The sequence below is a fragment of the Hippopotamus amphibius genome, chromosome 7 (assembly GCF_030028045.1).
Source record: "Hippopotamus amphibius kiboko isolate mHipAmp2 chromosome 7, mHipAmp2.hap2, whole genome shotgun sequence".
In the NCBI taxonomy this organism is placed as follows: Eukaryota; Metazoa; Chordata; class Mammalia; order Artiodactyla; family Hippopotamidae; genus Hippopotamus; species Hippopotamus amphibius.
In genome coordinates, this window is record NC_080192.1 from 36099278 (window position 1) to 36111631 (window position 12354).

General features: G+C 33.6%; 1 protein-coding gene across 2 annotated transcripts in view; it reads right to left on the reverse strand.

The window, feature by feature from the left end:
- TMTC2 (transmembrane O-mannosyltransferase targeting cadherins 2) overlaps window positions 1-12354 on the reverse strand; it is a 370895-nt gene that overhangs the window by 181499 nt on the left and 177042 nt on the right. The gene's annotated exons all lie outside the window — the stretch shown is intronic.

Here is a 12354-nt window from a genome sequence, read left to right on the forward strand (position 1 = left end):
TGACAATAAACATCTAATAAAGACTCCTCATGAATCCTAAAATTTTCATGTCAATGATAACTTTTTAAAAATAAAATGGCTTAATAATGGACTGACATTTAAAGAGAAAGACAGAAAACTGTGAGAGGAAGGCCAAAGGGCATGCCTGTTAAATTTCTGGCAAAATCTTTCTACCTGGATAAGAATTTAGTGACCTCAAACAATTTAAGTCCTTGAAGAAGCAGTGGGGAAGGGAGAAGGATGGTCACCATATCCCAGCTTTAATGATTTACTGCTAATGTGATCTCTTACTGCACACATTCTGGCACTATATAAAACTACCTTCCTCAAAGACTTGAGAAAGGTGCTTGCAACCATACAAAGAATATGCCAGATATTTAGTTTAAAAAACAATCTATAAAAGGCAACAAAAAAAAATAAACAAGTGGGACTACATCAAACTAAAAAGCTTCTGTACAGCAAAGGAAACCATCAAACAAAGTAAAAGGCCACCTACTGAATGGGAGATAATATTTGCAGGTTGTGTATCTGGTATAGGGTTAATATACAAAATATATAAAGAACTCACACAACTTAATAGAAAAAAACAACACTGTTTAAAAAATGGACTGAGGATCTGAACAGACATTTTTTCAGGGAAGATACAAAGATGACCAACAGGTATAGGAAAAGGTGCTCAACGTCACTAATCCTCAGGGAAATGCAAATCAAAACCACAATGAGCTATCACTTCACACCTGTTAGAATGGCTATCATCCACAAGACAAGAAATAGCAAGTGGTGACAAGGAAGTGAAGAAAAAGGAACATTTTTGCACTGTTGGTGGAAATGTAAAGTGGTGCAGCAACTACGGAAAACAGTGTGGACGCTCTTCAAAAAATTAAAAATAGAACTACCATATGATTCAGTAATTCCACTTCTGGGTATTTATCCAAAGAAAACGAAGTCACTATCTTGAAAAGATACCTGCACACCCATGATCACTGATCGCTGCAGCATTATTTACAACAGCCAGGACATAAAAACAATCTAAATGTCCATCAATGGATGAATGGATAAAGAAAATAATGCTATACATGCACAATGAAATATTATTCAATCATAAAGAAGAAAACCCTGACAATTGCAACACAGATAGACCCTGAAGGCATTATGCTAAGTGAAATAAGTCAGACAGAGGACAAACACTGTATGATCTCACTTATAGGTATGATATCTAAAACAAACAAAAAAAAGCTGAACTCATAGATTAAAAAGAACAGATTGGTGGTTGCCAGAGGCAGGGGTTGGGGGGATAGGCAAAATGGGTGAAGGGGTAAAGGTGGTCAAAAGGACTTATCCAGTTACAAGATAAGTCCTAGGGATGTAATGTATAGCATGGTGACTATAGTTAACAATACTTTATTGCATATTCATTGTTAATGGAATAGATCTTAAATGTTGTTATCATGAGGAAAAAACCAGCAATTTGTGTGTTTGTGGCGAGGATGCTAACTAAACTTACTGTGGTATTAATTCTGTAATCTATACATATCTCAAATTATCATGCAGTATACCTAAAACACTGTTAAATATCAATTATCCCCACCCCCCAAAAAAAAGAAAAAACCTTAGTCCACAAAGCAATATATTCTGAGCATGTACAAGTTCTATTAAAACAGTGTCTGTATTAAACTGTCACTGGACTCTCTTCCTCTGACTCTCTCTCATTCACCCCACCTCTAATTGCTGGAAGCCAAGGAACTCACCGTAGATCATCTGCTCCATCTACTCTGAGCCTACTAATCTCATCAAGAATCATGATTTTAAAAATTATTAGTATATACTAGTGACCTTAACTTTTCTTCATCTCCATAGTTATTTATCCAATTGCCTGTCGGACACAGTCATAGACACCTTAGGTACCACAAACTTAAGGTGCCCACAATAGAAACTGTTCAGTAATGTCAGATCACAGTAACACTAAATTCACAGAATTAACTGCCTCAGTGTTTTAAAAACATCTGTGGCAGACTTCTGCTCAAAATTAATTCATGTAATGCTATATGGAATTTTCAATGGTCATATGTTCATTCATCACCAATCTTTCAATTTCCTGTCTGTCCTAGCAATATGCAATGCTTGAAGACTCATTTTCATCTAAGAATAACTTTTGCAAACTATTCCTTTGCTCTTCTGAAATTCTACCCAGCAAAAGTCCTAAATTTTTTTGAATTTAGGGGAAAAAACTGCATAAAACCATACATAAAAAACTGCATAAAACCATACGTTAAGAATTGTAATAACTTGTTGGATCAATCATATAATTGAGTATTCTTAGATTACACAAGAGAGAAACATTTCATTTGGCAAAGACAATTGAGGTAAGGTATCAAAGTATCATAAAGAAGACAGATTTTGGAAAACAATTCAACTTTGAATTTGTACCAAAAGTCCATTTTGTAAGTAAGTATTAACCAAGTGTTCTAAGTGTAACTAAGGCCATTCTATTACAGTATCTTCTGGTGAGGATAAGCAGAGAGGCTGAGCAAAAGGAAGAAGGCATTACAAAAACAGCTACAATCAAGCAAGAAAAGCAAGGGAATAAGAGAACAACATGGGGAGGGAAATTAATCAGGTTTCTTTGCTGGTCATGAAACTCCAGAAGTTAGCCTTAATAGTTACATAATTCTATCTGATTCCTCAAGATAGAAATGTTATAAGGCAAAACTACCTTATTCAATATTTTTTAATAAAAGCATCATTATATTAAGTTTTAATAAATTACTATCAAAATAAAACTTTAATATTTAAGATATGATAAAATGATTCTAATTTTAATTATGCTGGAAGAATATTTAAATACACTAAACTACAAAATAAAGACATGCGTAATGAAAACTAGTCAATGATAAATATTATATAAGGCTAAGTGCTGAGAAAATGAGAAAAATGAAATAAGATAAGAATAAAATGCTAGCATTAACTTATGAAAAACTTTACATTTTAAAACATTTTCACAGTCTCTGTTTTAAACAACTGACATAATAACTAAGATCAAGAAACACAAAGGTTCTGAAGTGAGACACTCCATATACTCATTCTGCCACAATGGTAAAGTCTACAAGGGCTAAATAAATTACACTATTAAAGGAAAACTGAACTAACAGGTAAAAGAAAATTGATGTTAAAATGTTTAAAATAGAAGAGTTTCTAAAGCCTTGTGATAGTGGTATCCAAAGTTTGAAACTGCAACTGCCAAGGGTCTTTAACGCCTTTTTGTAGAATTTTGTTTACAATTATCACCTATAAAAATGGGATTCTGATAAAACCAAATCTCTCTTCTAACCTCATATTTACTATTCCTGTGGAGATGGTGAAAAAACTAAGGTGAAAAAAAAAGGATGGAAAGGTTTTATTTACTAAATTTAGGCTTTATGCTCTGATTTATGGATTAAACCAAATTAACAAATTTTTATTGAGCTACAACTAGTAATCAAGTGATCATACGATTAGCCACAGCATTTCTGCATTGTTTTGTTCTTGGCTTGCTGCATCAAATTGATTCAACACAGGTATTTCCAAGATAAGGCATGAGAGTTCTGATGAGCTTCTACCATACACCTGAAAGTCAAAACTAGTAAAAATCACATATAGATGAGATTCCAAGTCTGGGAAATTTCAACATGATCTAAGTATAACCTTTGATTGGGAGCACTGGAAAATGACTGAAATTTAATAGCAAAAACAATCAGTTCATGCAACACATCATTAAGGCTGCTTTATCAGACACTCTTCTATGTGCTGGACATACACCTGTTAAGAAGAAATGAGAGCCCATGTGCTCTTAGAGCTTTGCATATTCTACTCTGTCTAGAAAAATACTTTGGAAGGAGAAGAATCATAGTGTTTTCAATGATAGTTTTCAAACCTAAATGACCATCAATATCAATTGTGAGCTTTTAAAAAAAAGCTCATACCGATGCCCTAGTCTGATTAAAATCTCCATAGGAGATTGTAACATAGGCAAGGTTGAGAATCATCATATATTTGCACAAGTCTAATTCTTATTACTATCACTAAAAATACTGTTGGACTCTGGCTTTCATTTCACAAAGTCTAAGGCATATTTTCCTCATTCTAAATGAACAAACCATAATGAAACATAAATAATGCTTTCTTTCAGGCTCTGGGACAAATTGAATTCTTAGCGTAATAAATGAAGGTCAGGCTACAAAGGAATTGAGGTCTTTGGAATAAGTAGAATGCATTCAGGGTTGAAATATTCAAGTTGCAACATACAGAAGACAGAGGGTTTGTTCTCAGAAAAAAAAAAAAAGTGAATCTTCTAAGTATGAACCACCAAAAGCAATAATCCAATAGTAAATACAGATGTGAAACTGCAGACAGGAAATTCAGAGAAAAGACAACAATAAACATTTGAAAAGACACTCTCAAATTCATTAATAAAAATGAAAGTTTAAGTGAAAAGAATATATTTCAAATGAACCTAAGTGAAAAAAAAAAAAGAATTGGATATTAAAGTCCCTGAAATTGTGTTGAAATGAGAATTATCACACATTGGGGAAAAAAAATTGTACAACTTGGGTAGGAAATTTGGAAGTGTTTGGAAAATTAATTTGTATCCCCTATCACTTGGTAATCTGGATTTAGTTACATACTCTCTAACAAAACCTCTTAGATCTAAATACAATGTCATCTAATGCAGCACTGTTTATAAAAGCAAAAATAAGGAAATAGCTAAAAATTTTAATGGAACAATATGAAAGTAAATTATGGTATGACCATACAATCTAATCTATAAAGTAATTAAAAGGAAAACCATATATATAAACTATAGATATAATATATATAACGAGAGACACATTTATATATATGCATATATATACAACATGAAAATGCTATACAGCAATTAAGACAACAAATCACTTTATAGTAACATGACTAGTGAAATATCATTGTGTAAAACAGGTATATTATAAAATCGCATTGGCCATTCAGGAAAAAATACCATCTATTTTTCACAAATGCATACATATGCACGTAAAGGGTTTTTGTTTTTTCCAAGTCTAGAAATAATTACACCAAACATGAGATGATGGAATCTCTGGGACAGGATAGGGCAATGAGATTGACTGATGGGTAAGAGACAAGGATGGCTTCAAATTTCTGAGTAGTTGCTATTTATTTAAAGCCCTCCAAGATTTGTTCTAAAAAATGAAAAGGTTCAACAGTTTGATATGTCTAAACTTACATTTCTTGGGTTTAAAAAAATTTTTTTTTTCAAATATACAAATAATGTTAACAAAACTAAATTCTGGTTATAGGCACTTAAGTATCTGATGTGTTAGTTCCTATAATTTTCTGTATTTAGTATTTACTGTATCTATTATTTTATAATTAAGTTTCTTAATTAAAAAAATACTTTTCCATGTCCCCAATCTATCTATAATTATTTTGTGATCCTTACCTTAATTTTGCTAGAAAATCTCTTAATTTCACAATGCACCCTAGTTGGGATATAAAATTATGATAATATTAACCCAAAGCACTCTTTTATATCTGGGGTATAATTACTGACATCTTTTGAATCCCCAGAAGCTAATACACACGCTGACATTTTTAGGTATTCAAATAAATTATTCTTAAACTAACTCTGACCCTCAAACCAAAAGTCTGTTTATACCTATCATCTCACACATTTTGAATCTTGTTATGATAAATCCTCACTCCTAATCCCTTACGAAGGCTCATAAATTAAACAATATTGCACAACTCCAAGGCTATTTAAAAATAGCTTGGTTGTCATCATATACAGAAACTTGGCCTTGTCACCTTTATATCATAACATTTTTTGCCTGTATCAATCTCTCTTCATGAAAAGTACACATAAAAGCAATGACATAGGTTCTGGAGGAACATTTTTCTGACTACAACTTCATTCCAAAAGTAGAATAGAAATGGGAAAATGACTGCATCCCTAAAAAAATTCTTATCAGACACATTTTATGTTAATTATTGAATGGACAGGTTTCCTTCATGGTTTAATTCACCATTTACTTACAAAATGATATGTCTGCTTTATGAAAGTCTAATTTTTCTAGAAGTTCAAACACATTCATCTTTTTAAATGTTCTGTAACATAAAAAGGGAAATCAGATCTAATCTCCATTTCATTTTTAAAAATTATATATTTCTAATCACAAACTTTTAAAGGGACTTTCTGGAACTGTCAAACACAGGAAATCACAGAATGGGAATCAGCTAAGAATATAAAGTTCATGGCTGACAATTTTATCTCTAGTCTTTGGCTACACTAATGGAATAAAAGAATGTAGCTACAGCTTAAGCAAATAATGAGAAATTTATCATACAACAGTAAAGTCTTTCCCACAAATCACCTGAAATATGAAGGCAAAACTGATGAGAAGACCCTGCCACATTAATTAGTGGTGATGTCTTCAGAGAAGCCCTGTAGTGATTTTCTTCTATGGGGAGTCTTTGACTAAAGAAATAATACAAGAGAAAAGCAAAAATCAACTACAACATCCCCCCCTCTCTATTATTCAAGGAAAACTGCCATTCATGATGGCAACTTCAATACCGTCTTCTGCTCTCACATTTTGTGAGATATAGAGGAAACTGAAAAGCGTTATTTTAGACTCAATGGAAGAAAAATGTAAACACTCTGCCTTAGAGTATTAAAACCATCATGAGATTCACTTTTTGGCAAACTAATGAAAATAAATTACTTAAGCATAAGGCTCATTTAACTCCAAATTAAACCCTTGGCAATGACAGTGGAGTTGTAATAATAAAGTAGATAAAAATCAGTATCTGAAAGTTATAAGAATAACTGAGAGAAAAGGCTATCCAGACATAACAAAAATTGAGCATTCTCTATTTTGTATCCACCATTCATCACTGAAGTCATAAGCTTTCGTTATATCAACAATAGAGGATTTCTCCTTGCTGTCCTCCTTTCTGAAATAGTTTTCACTGGAGACTCACCCCAAAACATGAATATAAAAGCAGATTTTTCTGAATATGTGACAAGCATGGCTAAAAGTATAATCAGAAATTTTTTTTCTAGAATATATTCATGTGATTAATCAAAGTTTTGCCATAATCAAGCTGTCAGGGCAGTTTTGTTTCCCTTCAAGGGAAAAATGGGTTTCCTTATTAATTACCCTCTATACAACATCAGAAATTTTTTTCCATACCAACTAACAGACAAGATAAAAGAATTGTAATGTTTGGTATTTCAAAAGCTATAAAGAGGTTCAATGGATGGGCATATCCAGTCATCGTGAGGAAAGAATTTAAAAACTAAGGACATTAAAAAAGTACGTTAGTGAGGTATTTAACACTTTAGATTATATGGAATTTTTTCACTTATTCAAGCTGACTCTATAATACACCATAACACTTTCTGTTAAGTTTGGCCATCTATCAGGAAGTATTTCATATATCCAGACAAATATTTAGCAGCTTAATAAAATCAGAGATTGAAATTCACTGATGAAAACACACAGAGTTTTTGAGACCAGATTATAATTTACCCAACATAATCTTTCATCAAGGGAGAGTATCCTTATATAAAAATCCAAAGAGTGTGGACACATATTTCATGTATCTGATATAATAAATGACACATGATATTTATCCAAAGTTTAAAATCAAACATATTTGGATTGATTCAGGATTTTTTTTTTATTTCAATTATAATCACAACTATTAGCCTATTTGAAATCTCACATGTCTTCATATATATGATACTAGCTAACATTAGTAAAAATGGACATTTAGAATATTTTCTAAATGTGATGTAGAGAGAAGAAACCTAAGACGATCATCTATTCTTCTTTCGTTTTAGCATAGTTGAAAACTCCTTAATTTTACTTAAAAATTTGTTTTATTTATTCCTTAAAAGGTGTTACCTCTTGATTTATGGAACACCTTCCTTAAAAGGTGTTACCTCTTGATTTATGGAACACCTTCCTTAAAAGGTGTTCACACCTTGATTTCAAATACCATCTTCCAATAAAAGGAACCAAGGTCCCTTGGAGAAATGTACTGATTTTTAAGACTGGGGCAAGAGATATACAAGATGAGCCTGAAGCATCTTGTAGTGCTAGCAAGTCAGAAAGTGCTCAAAACACACACATAGGATATGGCAAAGTGCCAAAGGCACATGCTTAAAGAGCTCCCCTGGCCAAAGCCAGAACAATTTGAGTAGTAAAATAAGTAAAGTAGTATTGGGTTATAACCTAAAGTATAAACTATCCACGAGTCCATACTGATAAATAAATGATATAATAAAATGATATGAAAAAAGGGGGAAGCAGGAGGGAATAACTTTACAGTAGAGAAACCTGAAAAACATTATCTCAGACAAATGACTAAGGTCAACCTGAACAGTGATAACTCATGTTGATAGCATGTACTCTTCGTCCCTGATATTATGTGATGCAAATGTCAATCTGTGTGCTTCCTCTTAAAACCCATAAACCCTGTCTAATCATGCAGAAAACATCAAGCCAATTCCAATGGAGAAAATTTTACAAAATACCTGACTAGGAATCCTGAAAACTGTCAAGGTTATCAAAAATAAAATTTGAGAAACCATCACAACCAAGAGGAACCTAAGCAGACATGACAAATAAATGTAATGTGCTATCCTGGATGGCATCCTAGAAGAGAAAAAGGGCATGAGGTAAAAAGAAAGGAAATCTGAATAAACCATGAACTTTAATAATAACATATCAACACTGGTTAATTAATTGTAACATAAATACTATAGTAGTGTGAGCTGTCATTAACAGGCAAAACTGTATGTGAAATTATGGGAACTCTGTTCTACTCAATTTTTCTGGAAGCCTACAACTGTTCTAAAAAATGAAGTCTAGAGACTTCCCTGGTGGTCCAGCGGTTAAGAATCCACCTTCCAACTCAGGGGATGTAGGTTCAATCGCTGGTCAGGGAACTAAGATCCCACATGCCGGCGGGCAAAGAAGAGCCCACATGCCGCAACGAAGACCCAACTCAGCCAAGTAAGTAAATAATAAATAAAATAAAAAATAGAAATAAAAAATAAAGTCTATTTTAAAGAACGGTTGTTACTAGAATAAAAGCTGCTAGAAATCAAACAAAATTAAATAGGTGGCCTTTGATAGATCCATACCTGAAAGCTACAAGCCAAAAACTATTAACAACGGAAAATTAACACCAACATAAGTGCCTGTTAACATTTTACATGTCTTGAAAATTAAAAGGATAGAACAATAGAATGAAGTAAATGACCATTTAATTCAGGTTAAAAGACCACAGTTGCTTACATGGATTGTAGGAGAGATGAGATACCAATTTCAAATCCTGTTTGGGTTTTGTCGGACACTCCACAGCTTTTGCAGTTCACTAGAAACCCCCAGATGAGAAGCAAATATCAAGGCAAGGATGCTTCTAAACCCATTGCTAGGGTGTTTTGGTTGGCATGGTGACCCATTCTTCTTCATTACGCTAACATGGGGAAATCAAGCAGTTAGCAATTCCTTGTGTACCCACGGCAAGCTGCTTCCAGAGCTAACTGTTAGAAACTGAAGTACCCAAAGAGTTCAATTACTGAAACTGCGAGGGGTATGCCACAGCCCCTAACCCATTACACTAAAAGCTAACCCCTGAATGCCAGCCTTCAGAGTAATCTTGTTTAGCTTAAAATAAGAGGTTTAACACTTCCCACCAGGCAGTGCGCTATGGTCAAATCAGGTTAGCCATGAAACAATCGAGCCTTTATGAAGAAAATATGTGAAGAAAATAGCCTTCGTGACCTAAGAAACAAAAAATGCTTTAAACCAAAGAAGACACCTCTCTGACTATCGAAACACTTTTGGTTCTTATTAAACTCTTTTCCCTATACTTTAAGATGACACCTAATAGGAGGAGAAATCAAAATAAAAGAGCTCAAATTGAATTGAATTTGGAAAAGGAACTCTCTTTCTATCGATTTCTCCTCAAGTGGGCAACTGCGTTGCAAATGCATTTCCTGCGCCAATGGATTAAACGGCAACATTCTTTTAACTCTGTGTGGCTTTAGTGCCACAAACCAGCCATTATGAGATGCGTTCCAGTCTCATTAATGAGGTAAGCATGTGAGTCCAGCATTTTAGAAACATAAAGAGACAAATTATAATGCGACTTCACTCAGTGGGGAGGCCAAGAGACAGCCGTCTTCTCTCAAAGAGAACAGACAGCTATTTAATGAGTGTGGGAGTTTTCCTAGGAAGATACAAACGACACTAATAAGAAAAACGTTTTATATATATAAATATATATAAACAAAACAACATCTGTACCTTATAGGTAGGTGTTCGTTAATAAGCATAAATTTAATACTTACTGTCTTTACCTGGAAATAAATGTGTTCCCATTCTATAATTACACTTGTCTTCTGCTAAATATGAAGAGTAAATTCAATGTCAAAATGGACGAATGATTATTTACTTTTCTCAAGGTTAAAAATGTAGCCCTTTATATAATTCTCATGCGGATTTTGTCTATATTCTCAAAATGCCTACTGATTTATAAAATAACACTTGTTTTTTTGATTGGGAAACTGAGGTAGAATAAAGAGTCTCTGAAAGAAAATTTTCACTTGGGAAAACATCCATCACTTTTTAAAATTCTTCTTTCAATAACTGGTAATTACAACCATTCAGAAATTCCCAGACAACACTCTGGCACATACTTAGGCATTATAATTATTCGTCATTCAGAGCAGAATTAAACAGAACTGGAATCCTCAATAAGAACACCTGAGTAGAACCTTCTGGGTTTACTAAGCAAGGAGAACAGGGGTCATCACCTCTCCTCCCCTTTACCCCTGCCTAAACGAAAACAGAATAAAGAAATGCCCACGCCAGATTTTCAAGTGATCAGAATGGTTACTAGACTCTATTACAGGAAAAAAACAAAAACAAAAAACACTTCTACTTTAAAATCTTCTTTGGGTGCACTATTTGGTTTGATCCTTTGAATACAGGAAGAGATGTGAGGAGTAGCAAAATAGTGATGTCAGCAGTAACCTAAGACTAGTTATTCGAAAATACCCTTTTTTTAAAAAAAACTTCTTCTTTGGCTGTGTTGGGTCTTTGTTGCTGCACACGGGCTTTCTTTCTAGTTGTGGTGAATGGGGGGGCTTCTCTTGTTGTGGAGCACAGGCCCTAGGCATGCAGGCTTCAGTAGTTGCAGCACATGGGCTCAGTAGTTGTGGCTCACAGGCTTAGTTGCTCTGTGGCATGTGGGATCTTCCCGGACCAGGAATCGAACCTGTATCCCCTGCATTAGCAGGTGGATTCTTAACCATTGCCCCACCAGGAAAGTCCCTCAAAAATACCTTAAAAACAAAATTTGAGTCTAGGGATGGGTGATATGAGAAAAGACGAAAAATACAATTTGCATTCTCATGAAAAGAAGAGACATCTCTCACGTCTATGCATCTTATTACTCTGAAAGTGAAATTCTTCTGGAAAGTAAATAGTAAACCTAGATGGCAATACTTATTATAAAGAAGTGGGATAACTTTTCTAAGGGCACCAAGTAATATTTGTACCATCAAATAAGCATTCTTAAATGCATACCTTTATTAGCTGAAATTAATCATCAAAAGGGTGACCCTTGAATTATTCTTACTTTATGAATAATAAACTAGCTACATGTTTCATGTTATGCAGACACAGAAATGATTGATATAGCTGCCAAGTGGCCATGAGCCAGATGTTTGGGAACAGATGAAAATACTAGGAAGTTTTTAGTTCAGGTTCTGTTCTGATGGCCTCTCCAAGTGTGTCTTCTTGCCAGAAGCAACTTGGCAAAATGCAATTTGGGGAGCCTATTGGCGGTGACTACCAATCTAAATAGATGAGATTTTTGTGTAAATGTTATCTACCTAATTTCCTTTTTTCCCCTCTTTTAATGTGAGATTTGAAATTAAATGTTAATCATATACTAACTTTTAAAAATTATATATATGAACTGAGGTGTTTCAGAAAGTTCACAGGAGCTTCACAAGAAGATTTTGAAACATAAAGGAACTTGAAAACTGTGAAACCCATGTACCTATTGCAGTATTTGTCTTCCACTTGAATATGATTTCAATACAACCCAAAAGTTTGATCTTACTTCAAATTAGTTTTTAAAAAAGGAATTCTGAATTTATTAAATACATATTTTGAGGGCCATTAAAACTCTTTCCATTAATCTTCCTTTTTAAGCATGTCCAGCCTTTGTTGCTATCATTAAAGTAACATATTTCAAATCTGGTTAAAATCTGGTATTTTTTATGAAGATGTAGACCTT